The following is an 11,079-nucleotide window of genomic DNA, read 5'->3' as shown; positions in this document are numbered from 1 at the left end:
GCTGATTTTTTGATTTATTGTAGAGATGAGGTCTCGCCAAGTTGCCCAGGCAGGTCTCAAACCCGCGGGCTCAGGCAATCAACTCACCTCAGCCTCCCAGAGCATGGGATTACAGACTGAGCCACCAAGCCTGGCTAGTTGGGGCATTCTTGAAACCTTGTGGTAACTGGATCCAGGTTAACTGACTGGTGTCCTCTGAGTCAGGATTGGTCCATTCAAAAGCAAAGATAGGTTGACTGACAGGGGATAAATGAATGGAGAAGAATGCATCTCTTAAATTCAGTACAGTATATACCTGATGTTGAGGAGGAAGCACACTGAGCAAAGTATTTGGGTTTGGAACAGTAGGAGGGATAGTTTCAACTTGTTTATTAACTTCTCCTAAGTCTTGAAATGGTTGATAATCAGAGGTTCCTGGGTTACGAACTGGCAAAAAGAGGAGTGTTCCATGCTGACTTACATGGGGTTAAAATATTAGCAGCTAAGAGTCTTTTGATGTGAGGAGCAATTCGTTTCCAGACCTGTAAACTCAGGGTACTGATGAACATGAACAGGAGTAGCTGATGCTATTAAACTTACCTCCACTAGAGGGTAATGTTTCGCCAGTTCTGGTGGTTTGGTCTCTGCCCAGACTGAAGGGAACTCCTGTTGTAACTGTGGAAGTAAACTTGACAGGGCATTTTCAGTAGAGGACTTAGAGGAAGTTAAAAGATATTCTTCAGAGAGTGGAACCATTAGGAGCATTTGGTAGGCAGTAGGAATGAACATTTCAGTTTTGTCAGGTGAAAACACAATGGTAGCTTTTAACATTCAAAGTAAGTCTTGACTCATAGGAGGGAATGGGCAGTCTGGAGCTATTAGAAACAAGTGAGTGACTCACTTTTGTCCCAAGTTGACAATCCAGTTGGAAGTGAACTTGTAATTAGTAACTGCCCCGGTTGGCCCCTGAACCAAAACCCGTCTCTTAGACATAGGTCCCAATAGTGTTTTCAGGACTGAATATTCCACCCCAGTGTCCACTAAGAGTTGAATTGGATGGCCCCCGATAGCTGCTGTTACCATGGGCTCTTGGGATCCTAAGGAGAAAGAGCCCTGGCCCCATCAGTCCAAATTATTTCCAGCCTCTTCAGCAGATGGCAGGACCAGAACTGGTTAGGGTTCTCTTGTTGTGGGTAAAGGGGGCAATCTTTGACCCAAAACCCTAGTTCCTTGCAATAAGCACACTGGTTCTTTGCCAACCAAATGCGTCCAGGTTTCTGACCCTTTTGCCCTTCTGGTTATCGAACTTTTGACGGAGAGGCTTGGAATCACCCCCTGAGGCCCAGAGCACTGTTACCAGGATTTGGGGTTGTCTTTTTGCAGCCTTGTCAGCTGCCTGCACTGCTTACTTTTGTTTCTCAGGATCTTGGTTATTATAAACTTTGTGGGCTAGTTCGAGCATTTGAGAAATATTCATTTCTACAAAGGCCTTCCAGTCTTTGTAACTTCTCCCTAAAGTCTGGAGCTGCCTGAGCCACAAATGCTAGATTTACAGCTTGAGCATTCTCGGGAGCCAAGGGATCAAAACGGGTGTAGGTCTGAAATGCCTCTTGGAGGTGCTCAAGGAATGCCCCTGGTGACTCCTTGGGTCCCTGGATTGGACTCCTTGGGTCCCTCAGTGATTTTGGAAAGATTGATAGGTTTTTGAGCTGCCCCCTTTAATCCCGCTAATAGAGCCTGGTGATAGGTATCCAATGCCCTGGATCCTGCTGAGATATTAGGGTCCCAGTCTGGATGAGAAGGGGGAAAATCTCTATCTAGTATATCTTGGTTTTCTTCTTGTGTGCTCCCAATAGAGTCCAGAATAAACTTCCTGGCCTCAGTTCTAATACATTCCCGCTCTCCAGCAGTAAACAAGTTGACAAGGAGCTATTAACAATCATCCCATGTGAGACGGTGGGTGTGCATAACTGATTCCATGAAAGAAATCAAGGCCTGTGGCTTAGTTGAGAATGGTGGGTTCTGATGCCTCCAGTTATATAAGTCAGAAGAGGAAAAGGGAATATATATCATAAATAACCACTCAGTTCGATTTGCCCCAATGCAGGAGGAACTTCCTGGAGGGGAAGGAGTGAGGCTGGATCAGTCTTGGACCAGAGTCAAGCAGCCAAAGGCAGAGAAGACAAAAATGGGGTTAGAACTGGGAGCAGCCTCAGCTTCAGCTGGGGCTGTGGACTACTGTGGGCAAACAGTGGTGGTGGAGGTAACAGTGGGTGAGGAAGCCTGGGAAGCATATGGCAGAGAGTTAGAGTTAACTGGATCATCAAGAGGATCCTCAGTAGAGTGGGGGAAAACAGGATACAACCCAGAGGAAGCAGAGGCTACAGGTAATGGGTATGGGGCAACCTTTGCCTCAGGGAGAGATGGCTTAGGTGAAGGAGAGTCCAGGACCCTCTTCTCTCATCTGATCAGCTTCCGGGACCTGGCACAAATTAGGTCTGCTGAGCATCTGATAAAACCTAGGAATTTCTGGAACAGAGTCCTGCATAACTCAAATGAAGCAGTTCTGGTGAGGCCCTTGCACATCATGGGAGTCGATCCCTGACACCTTTGCAAGTCCCTCAGTTGCCTGAGGGAATCTGTTTGCAAAGACTGAAGGGAAGAGTGCCTCTTATCTTCGACCTAGCCAGAATCTAGGTTCATAAGAGTGAGATTTTCTATTTTTCTGAGGACCTTTGCTGCCTACATGAATATTCTACAAGCAAAAGGAGACAGTAACACTCAGGAAAACATAAAATGACATGAGACAAGGAACAGAAACAGAAACTCACCAACATAAGACTAATAAACCATCTGGCTTTTTAGCAAATGCAAATACAAACAAGAGCACTAAGGGGTAAGCATTTCTCTGTCACCTAAAGATTGGCCCTGGAGGACCCAGATGAGAAAGCTCTCCCCACCCCATTAGTGATTAAGAGGGTACCCAAACTGAAACCAGATACTAAACCAAGACTTTGTTTGGCAAAAAACCAGAGTTTAAGGAGCGATCTCATCAGGTTTTATCCTCCTTAACATAAATATGGCCATAAACAGAATAAACAGATCCTTACCTCCTAGGAGAACACAGACAGACTCAGGTATTTTTGAAGCATGAAGAAGTCAGCAGTCATTCTGTCTCCCTCTGAACCAGTTGAGAGGTTATGGGGCCTTGGAATGACTCCGGGGGCACCTCCCCTATAATGCCTCCACTGAGCTGGGGAGAGCAGGATCGAGCCTCCTCCTGAGGTTGGTGAAATATCTTGCTGAGGCCTCCAAATGTTATAGCTGGATTGAGAGTAACAATGCCAACATGCAGGGAAGGTCAGATTATGAGTCCTTTATTGACGCCAGCAACTGAGAGTGGACTAGTGTCCCAAATAACTCTCAGTGGTGAACAGAGTGAGTAGTGGGTCTTTTAAAGGTAAACATTACATAAGCTGTACAGTTTGATTGATGTTTCTTGGCAATCCATATGATTAGTAAGGGATAGTAAGGGGTATGAATGGTTACAGAATTTATGCAACGAGGGAGTTTCCAATCACTGAGGGGCACAGGATGTGGATGTGTGGTATGATTATGAGAAGGTTACATAAGGGGGTTATCTCTAAGCTAAGATGGAAGATCTGTTACAAAATGGAATTACTTATGTCAAGCAAACTATTTCAGCAGGTGATTACAGGTTTTTCAGATAGATATTTCAAAAGCTATTCAGGAGTCTAGCTGGGCTCAGTGACTCAGCCTGTAATTTCAGCACTTTGGGAGACTGAGGTGAGTGGATCACCTGAGCCTGTGGGTTCGAGACCTGTCCAGACAACTCGGCAAGACCTCGTCTCTACAATAAAATAAAAAATAGCCGGGCATGGTAGCTTGCGTCTGTAGTTCCAGCTACCTGGAAGGCTGAAGGCAGATACTCAGGGAGTCATTTTTTGGACGTGAAGGAGAAAAAAAAAAGAAAGCAATGGCTCCAAAACAGAAACATTGGTAAATGTAAAGATGTGGGTTCCATCCATAATGTCATAAAAGGAAATGTTCCCAATATCCATATCCAGAAAGATACCTACTCTGTGTAACCTGGGGTTCACACTTAGGACTGTCAGAGGTGTTGTGCTCGCCGAGTACTTTCCTTGTCTCAAACTCAGGGTCCAAAATCCAAGTCCTGTAGTCAGTTGGATCTCTCTTTCTTGGGGAACCGATTCTCTGCAAAACCCCAGGTGCCAGGATTTGCCTTGTCCCACATCCACCTCCCAATAATGGCAGCCAGAGGCGAACCGAGGGAAGCCCAGGACACACACCGCATACTTGGATCTCAGCTCACTTTGGCCAGTTCTGTTTGATACTCTCTCTCTGAACACTCCTGAAATCATCAGAAATTATGAGAAATTCATTGGCTGTGTCCACATCCAAGGTCACATCCACTGTGGAAAGAAATGGATGCAGCAACAGTGCAGCAAACGGATATGATACAGGCTCACTCTACCCTCCTACTGCAAAGACTCACCTATCTCATCCACCTCGGCTTCTTTCAGTCTCCTTGTCTTCTCTAAATCAGCATTTTTCCTTGGACTAAGGCAAATTACCCTAAATGCTTCATGGCAGCAAGGGCTTTTCTGGTTATATATTTGGTTTTTTGATTAAAGATATTTCTTATACTGGATTGATTAGTGTGGGAAATACTGAGGTCCAGAGCTTGCACCCAGTCCTCAACCTGTGTGAGAAGTCAACACATGCACTGATGGCACCCTTTGCCCTGGGGGTGTGAACACTGGAAAAATTATTTCTCAGAGGGCATGCTCAAACTTATTGGGAATTAGAAATATCTGGGGCCTTTTAGGCTTTGAAGATTTCTGAACCTCAAAACCAGAAGTATAACTGTTTCAGTGGGTGCAAGGTCTTGATGCCGAGCATGTGGTCCAAAACACAACCCGGGTTTGCATCAGAAATCCATATACCCATGAAATTCCAATGGGTAATTGCTATATATTCAAGTTTAAGAGCCATGCTTGAGGCCAGTGCAGTCAAAAAACAATTGAGCCTAACATGTTCGTCTAACTTTTCTTTTGAATCATTAGAAAAAGAAAAGAAAGTAGGTAAAATCAAATTTATAAAATATTTTCTTTAATCCAATACTTTCAAAATATTATTTCCACTGTGGCCACCTTTCAACTGTCTAGTACTATCATATTTTACAGCACCTGTGTGAGGAGAAGTCAACACATGCACTGATGGCACCCTTTGCCCTGGGGGTATGAACACAGGCTAAGGCATAAGCTAACTATTATATACGTGTTCTTTAAAATCTCTAGGTGGTTGAAGTCTATACTCATGGGTGAGAAATACTCTCACCCATCAAATTTTGGGATGCCAGAACTCAACTATTGCCCCTATCTCTCGGAACATGTTTTTTCTGACCCCTTTCTGGGTGGAGGGTAGGTGGCAGAAACTTACCTTGAAACTTTGTCATCCTAGGATTCATCTGTAGAACAGCTTTCAGCTGGGGCTCAAGATTTTTGATCTTGGAAACCAGGTCCTCCACTGGGAAGTGGGCCTGAGGTCTTTTCTGTGAGAGACAACAGGGCAGAAGGGACACAGTATGCCTTCCCCTTGGGGCTCCTTCTGCAGGAGTTGATGCATTGGAGGCAGAGATATCCATATTTCAGATACATGGGTTCTTCAAGACAAGAAGAATGCAATGGCTCCAAAACAGAAACATTGGTAAATGCAAAGATGTGGGTTCAGACAGCAGACAGAGCAGACAGAACATGTGCTTGTTTCTTTAAAGTGTTCAGCCATGACCACCTGTTGGGGAAGAGAACATGTTACTAGCATTTCTATGAGTCAAACAGCTAAGACATTGAAACACTTTTATCTTTACATGCATGGCTATACCATTGCCTATTTGCTGTCACTAGCAATGTACACACAACATAAATACAAATAGAATCATGGCCCAGAATGTCTGATATTTTAAATGCTAGTAGAAATGAAGAACATTATAAGGCATTGAGTGGAAAGGGTGCCCCAGTAGTCCAATAAGGCAGTCACCAGCCACCATGTGGCTATTGACGACCTGAAATAGGGCTTATGTGTATGGAGGTATGTTGTGAATATAAAACACACTCATTTCTGAAGACAAAATGAAAAATGAGAATGTAGGTTATCTTCATGAGAATCTTGGAAATTGATTACATATTGACATGAATTAATTTTGTGAGCTGAAATTAATTAGACATATTTTACTTTATTTGATTTATGTAGCTACTAAAAGTAAACATAATTACACATGTGGGTCATATTATTTTTCTTTGGACAGCATTTGTCTAGATTCAAAGACCCTCCACTCCTTAAGCTGTCCAACAGAAATGTTGGCGGAGTTGGGGAAGAAAATCTTACTGCATGATACCAAAAGTACAGGCCCAAAATGCAAAAAGTAATGAAGATGGACTTTATCAAAGTAAAAAGCTTTTTAACAGCAAAGAACAAATGACAATTCATGTGGAGTTGTTATCCAAAATACATAGTGAACTCATGAAACACAATAACAAAACAACAAATAATCTTTTTTTAATAAATAGGCAAAGTACCTATATAGGCATTTTCCCTAAGAACACATTCAAGCAGGCAACAGGTATTTAAAAGTGTTCAACTTCCTAATCACCAAGGACATGCAAAATAAAACCACAATGAGTTTATCATCTCACACCTGTTAAGGTAAGAGATTAGAATGTGTTGGGGAGGGTGTGGAGATGGGAGCACTTGTACACTGTTCATGGGGATGTAACTTGGTACAACCACTATAGAAACACTAGAGAGGTTCCTCAAAAAAATAAAGAGTTACATAATCCAGTAATGCCACCAATTGGCATAAATCCCATGGAAATGAAATCAGTATGTTGAAGAGATGTGTGCACTCCAAGTTTATGATACCATTAGTCACAATGACCAAGGCATGAAATCAACCTAAGCATCTTCCAGGAGACAAGTAGGTCAACAAATTATGGTTTATATACAATGGAATAATATTCACCCATAGTAAAAGGAAATCCTGTTATTTGTAACAACATGAAGGAAACATAAGGACATCATGCTAAGTGAAATAAGGACAGAGAAAGAAAAATAATACATAATCATAATTTCACTTATGTGGCTCTAAAAACAATGAACTCATTGAAAAAGTGAGTGGAATTAGAATGGTAGTTGCCAGTGACCTAGGGAAAAGGAACATAAAAACAAAACTCAAAGCAGTACTTTAGAGACTGAATAAGTAGGTCAGTGACTGAAACTCCATTCACTATCTCATTAAGTCTGCCAAGGACTGGTTCTATCAAGAAAACAAAGATTGTTATTTCCCTAGCCTGCATTTTGTCACTTTAACTCTTACTGCTGCAGTGGTGGAGAGTCTGGTATTCCCAATTCATACAGTGTGCATGGCATAGAGCTGGCCTCTTGCTGAATTGATGTCACCCTACCCTCTAGACCTTACTCTCTCCTGTCTACCCTGTGCAGAGTTTGAGTAGTATAAATAGATTGCATGAGATTCAACTCACCTCTTCTCTACTAGTTTCTCTCCTGGACTCTAAGTTCTTCAAGAGACAACTCAGATCTGGAGTGAGAGCTACTTACAGGGAGATTTTATTGGCAAGGGTCTCTCCACCCATGCCACTTACAGTCTGCCCCTCCTTTCTAATCCAATCATATCTTGATTTAATTCTGGTAAAAGTGTGATATTTAAAGTTTTCATTGCAAAGAATCCTGTGTCTTGAGAGTGTCATTTTTATAATAAGAAAAACATATTGTCATATTATCATTCTAGATTAGCTCATGAATATTATGCTGGTTGGTAATGAGATTTGAAATGGGGATTGATTGTTACTTTTTTTTAAGTTGGAGTCTTACTCTGTCACCCAGGCTTGCATGCGGTGGCATGCTCATGGCCACCACAGCCTTCACCTGCTGGTCTCAGATGATACTTCCACCTCAACCTTTGAAGTAGCTGGAACTACAGGCATGTTCCACCATGCCTGGCTAATTTTTTGATTTATTGTAGAGGCAAGTTGTCACCAAGTTGCCCAGGCTGGTCTCAAACCCCTGGACTCAGGCAATCCTCTTGCCTTGGTCTCCCAAAGTGCTGGGATTTCAGGCTTGAGTTATCACGCCTGGCTTGATTGTAACTTTAAAAATATTGGAACACATTATTAATTCTTCTTAAATATACTGGGCAAGATTTAAATACTTTTTTGAAGCTGAAAGGAAGACCTCACATTAAAAAAATTTTTTTTGGTTGCCACCAGTGTTTATTTCAGGAAGAAGGGCTTGAAGACCTGGCACTGTCCAGTGGGACCCCAGGCCTCCAGTTTCTCACTTGACCTTTGAGTTATGGAACTTGCGTCCAGCAAAGACAGCCTTGTCCCCAAGAGCCTCCTCAATCCTCATGAGTTGATTGTACCTGGCCAGACGTTCTGAGTGGCAGGGGGCACCAGTCTTGATCTGCCCTGTGCAGAACCCCACTGTGAGGTCAGCGATGAATGTGTCCTCAGTCTCCCCAGAGTGGTGGCTCACCATCACTCCCCATCCATTAGACGGAGCCAGTTTGTGGGCCTGGATGGACTCAGTCACTGAGACAATCTGGTTGACCTTCAGCAGCAGGCACTTGTAGGCCTTCTTTTCAACAGCTTGGGCAATCCTCTTGGGGTTGGTGACTGTAAGGTCATCATCCACGATCTGGATGTCTACCCCTGAGAACAATGAGGCCCAAGTGGCCCAGTCATCCTGGTCAAAGTGGTCCTCAATGGAGACCACAGTATAGTTCTTTGTAAAGCTTTTGTACAGTTCCCCAAGTTCCTTCCCAGTGGTGTGCCGTGCAGGATCATCAGGTAACTTGAAGTCAAGATCGTATTTCCTATTGCGATAGAGCTCAGAGGCCACTGCATCCAAGCCAATTACTATCTTGTCTAGGTAACCTGCTGCCTGGATGGCCATCTTCAGCAGCTCCAGAACTTCATTGTTCTCCAGGATGTGTAAAGCCACCCTCATCACCCACATTGGTGTTGTCTTTCCCATACTTGGCCTTGATGACCCCCTTGAGGTGGTGATAGACCTCAACACCAATGTGCATGGCTTTCTTGAATGAGCTGGCTCCCATAGGCAGAATCATGAACTCCTGCATGGCCAGCTTATTTTCAGCATGGGAGCCCCCATTGATCACATTGAAGGCAGGCACTATAAGTACAAGGTCAGGGTTCCCAGTAAGATATGCAATGTGTCGGTATAGTGGCACTCCTTTCTCAGCTGCCCCAGCTTTACACATGGCCAAGGACACATCCAGGGTGGCATTGGTCCAAAACTTGGACTTATTCTCAGTTCCATCTAGTTTAATCATAAATTTGTCAACTTTTTCTTGATCCACAATACTTAGTTTCTTTTCCAACAGGGCAGGGCCTAGAGTCTTGTTGATGTGTTCTACAGCCTTCAGGACTTCTTTCCTCAGGTAGTGAGCTTTGTCTCCATCTCTTAGTTCCAGAGTTTCATAGACACCAGTGGAATATATATATATATACAATGAAATATTATTCAGTTTTAAAAAAGAAGAAAATTCTGCCATCTGTGACAATATGAATGAAACCGGAGGGCATTATGCTGAGTAAAATCAGCCAGACACAGAAAGACAAACGATCTCACTCATAGGTGAAATCTAAAAGTCAAACTCACAGAAGCAGAGAATTGGCTGGTAGTTACCAGAGGCTGCAGGGAAGCAGCAGGGGAATTAGATGTTGGTCGAAGAGTAAAAACTTTTAGTCACCAAATAAACAAGTTCTGGGGATCTAACGTACAACATTGAGGCTATAGTTAACAATAGTATATGCTTGAATTTATTAAGAGGATAGATCTTAGGTCTTCTCACCACATACACACAGTGGTAACCAGGTGATGCAACAGCTATGTTAATTAGCTTAATTGTGGTTAATATTTCACAATGTATGCATATAACAAATCATCAAGTTGTACATCTTAAATATAGACAATCTGAAATCTTAAACCATATCTCAAGTTAGGGGGTATCTCAGTAATATAGCAATAAAAAGATGATAGAGGTAAGACCAGACCAAGCATTTCTTATATATCAAGGAATATAGCAGAATCAACACACATTTTAAAGAGTACATTTGAAAAATGTGCCTGCTGAAAACAAAGAGATACATCTAAACAAAGTCACTGAGAACCTGAAAGTAAACACGTTGCCTGGAAAAGCAGATAAAGCAAAGCCAGGGCATGAAGGTAACATCAGTCAAGGGGTTCCAGGGAAAAGTCCTATGGAGAGGGAAAACAGCACTTCATGATGACAAAGAGTAAAATACACACAATAAAGTTCTAACGGTCAGGAAAATTTATGTGCCAATTAACAGGGCACCACATTATAAAAGGAAATACCATGGTAAATACCAAGAGAAATAGAAATACAACCACAGCAAAATGAGTTACTTCTCCTCTTCTGCCTATGCCCAGTCAATCACACAGACAACAATGATGACAGATTAAGGATGGGGTCCATGTAGCAAAATGAATACATAGATCTCAAACTGTGCCCAGCAAACAGGCCACAGCCTCCCTTCGATGCCCATGGGAAAGCTCAGGGAGTCAAGGAGAAGAGTTGAGGCACTCTGAGGTCAGCAACAGCTGGAAGCCATCCCCACCCTCATACCGGAACTGAAGAAGCAAGGAGGACACACTGCCCTTGCCTGACCCTGGCAAGGGCAGGAGCCTCAGCAAGAGTGACCTGCAAGGTGGGCTGAAGGGAGCCTGGTCTTTCTCTTTTCCTGTCCTCTGTTCCTTCCTCCTTCCTGCTCAGAACCCACCAGAAGGCTGCCAGCTGCAAGGTCACTCAGGTGACACAGTCACAAGCCAGAAAAGAGCAGAAAGGGGGAAAATAGGCTGCAGAGGGGCAAATAAAGGACTCACAGCACAATTGATCTAGTCGAATCAGAAAAATATTATGACACATAATAGAAGTATTTTTGCTCAAATCCATAAGAATAAATATATATAAAACTTAGAATAAATGGATGG

The 11,079-nt window shown here is 43.0% G+C and overlaps 2 pseudogenes; both read right to left on the bottom strand.

Annotated features, from left to right (window-relative positions):
• Positions 1 to 3,929: 3,929 nt before the first annotated feature.
• Positions 3,930 to 7,787, bottom strand: LOC110594351 (annotated as a pseudogene).
• A 586-nt stretch (positions 7,788 to 8,373) lies between these two features.
• Positions 8,374 to 9,550, bottom strand: LOC103253319 (annotated as a pseudogene).
• Positions 9,551 to 11,079: the final 1,529 nt, after the last annotated feature.

Source organism: Carlito syrichta, unplaced genomic scaffold (genome assembly GCF_000164805.1).
Source record: "Carlito syrichta isolate Samal-C Ts95f unplaced genomic scaffold, Tarsius_syrichta-2.0.1 Scaffold220399, whole genome shotgun sequence".
NCBI classification, from domain to species: Eukaryota; Metazoa; Chordata; class Mammalia; order Primates; family Tarsiidae; genus Carlito; species Carlito syrichta.
This window is presented reverse-complemented; position numbering and strand designations above follow the sequence as displayed.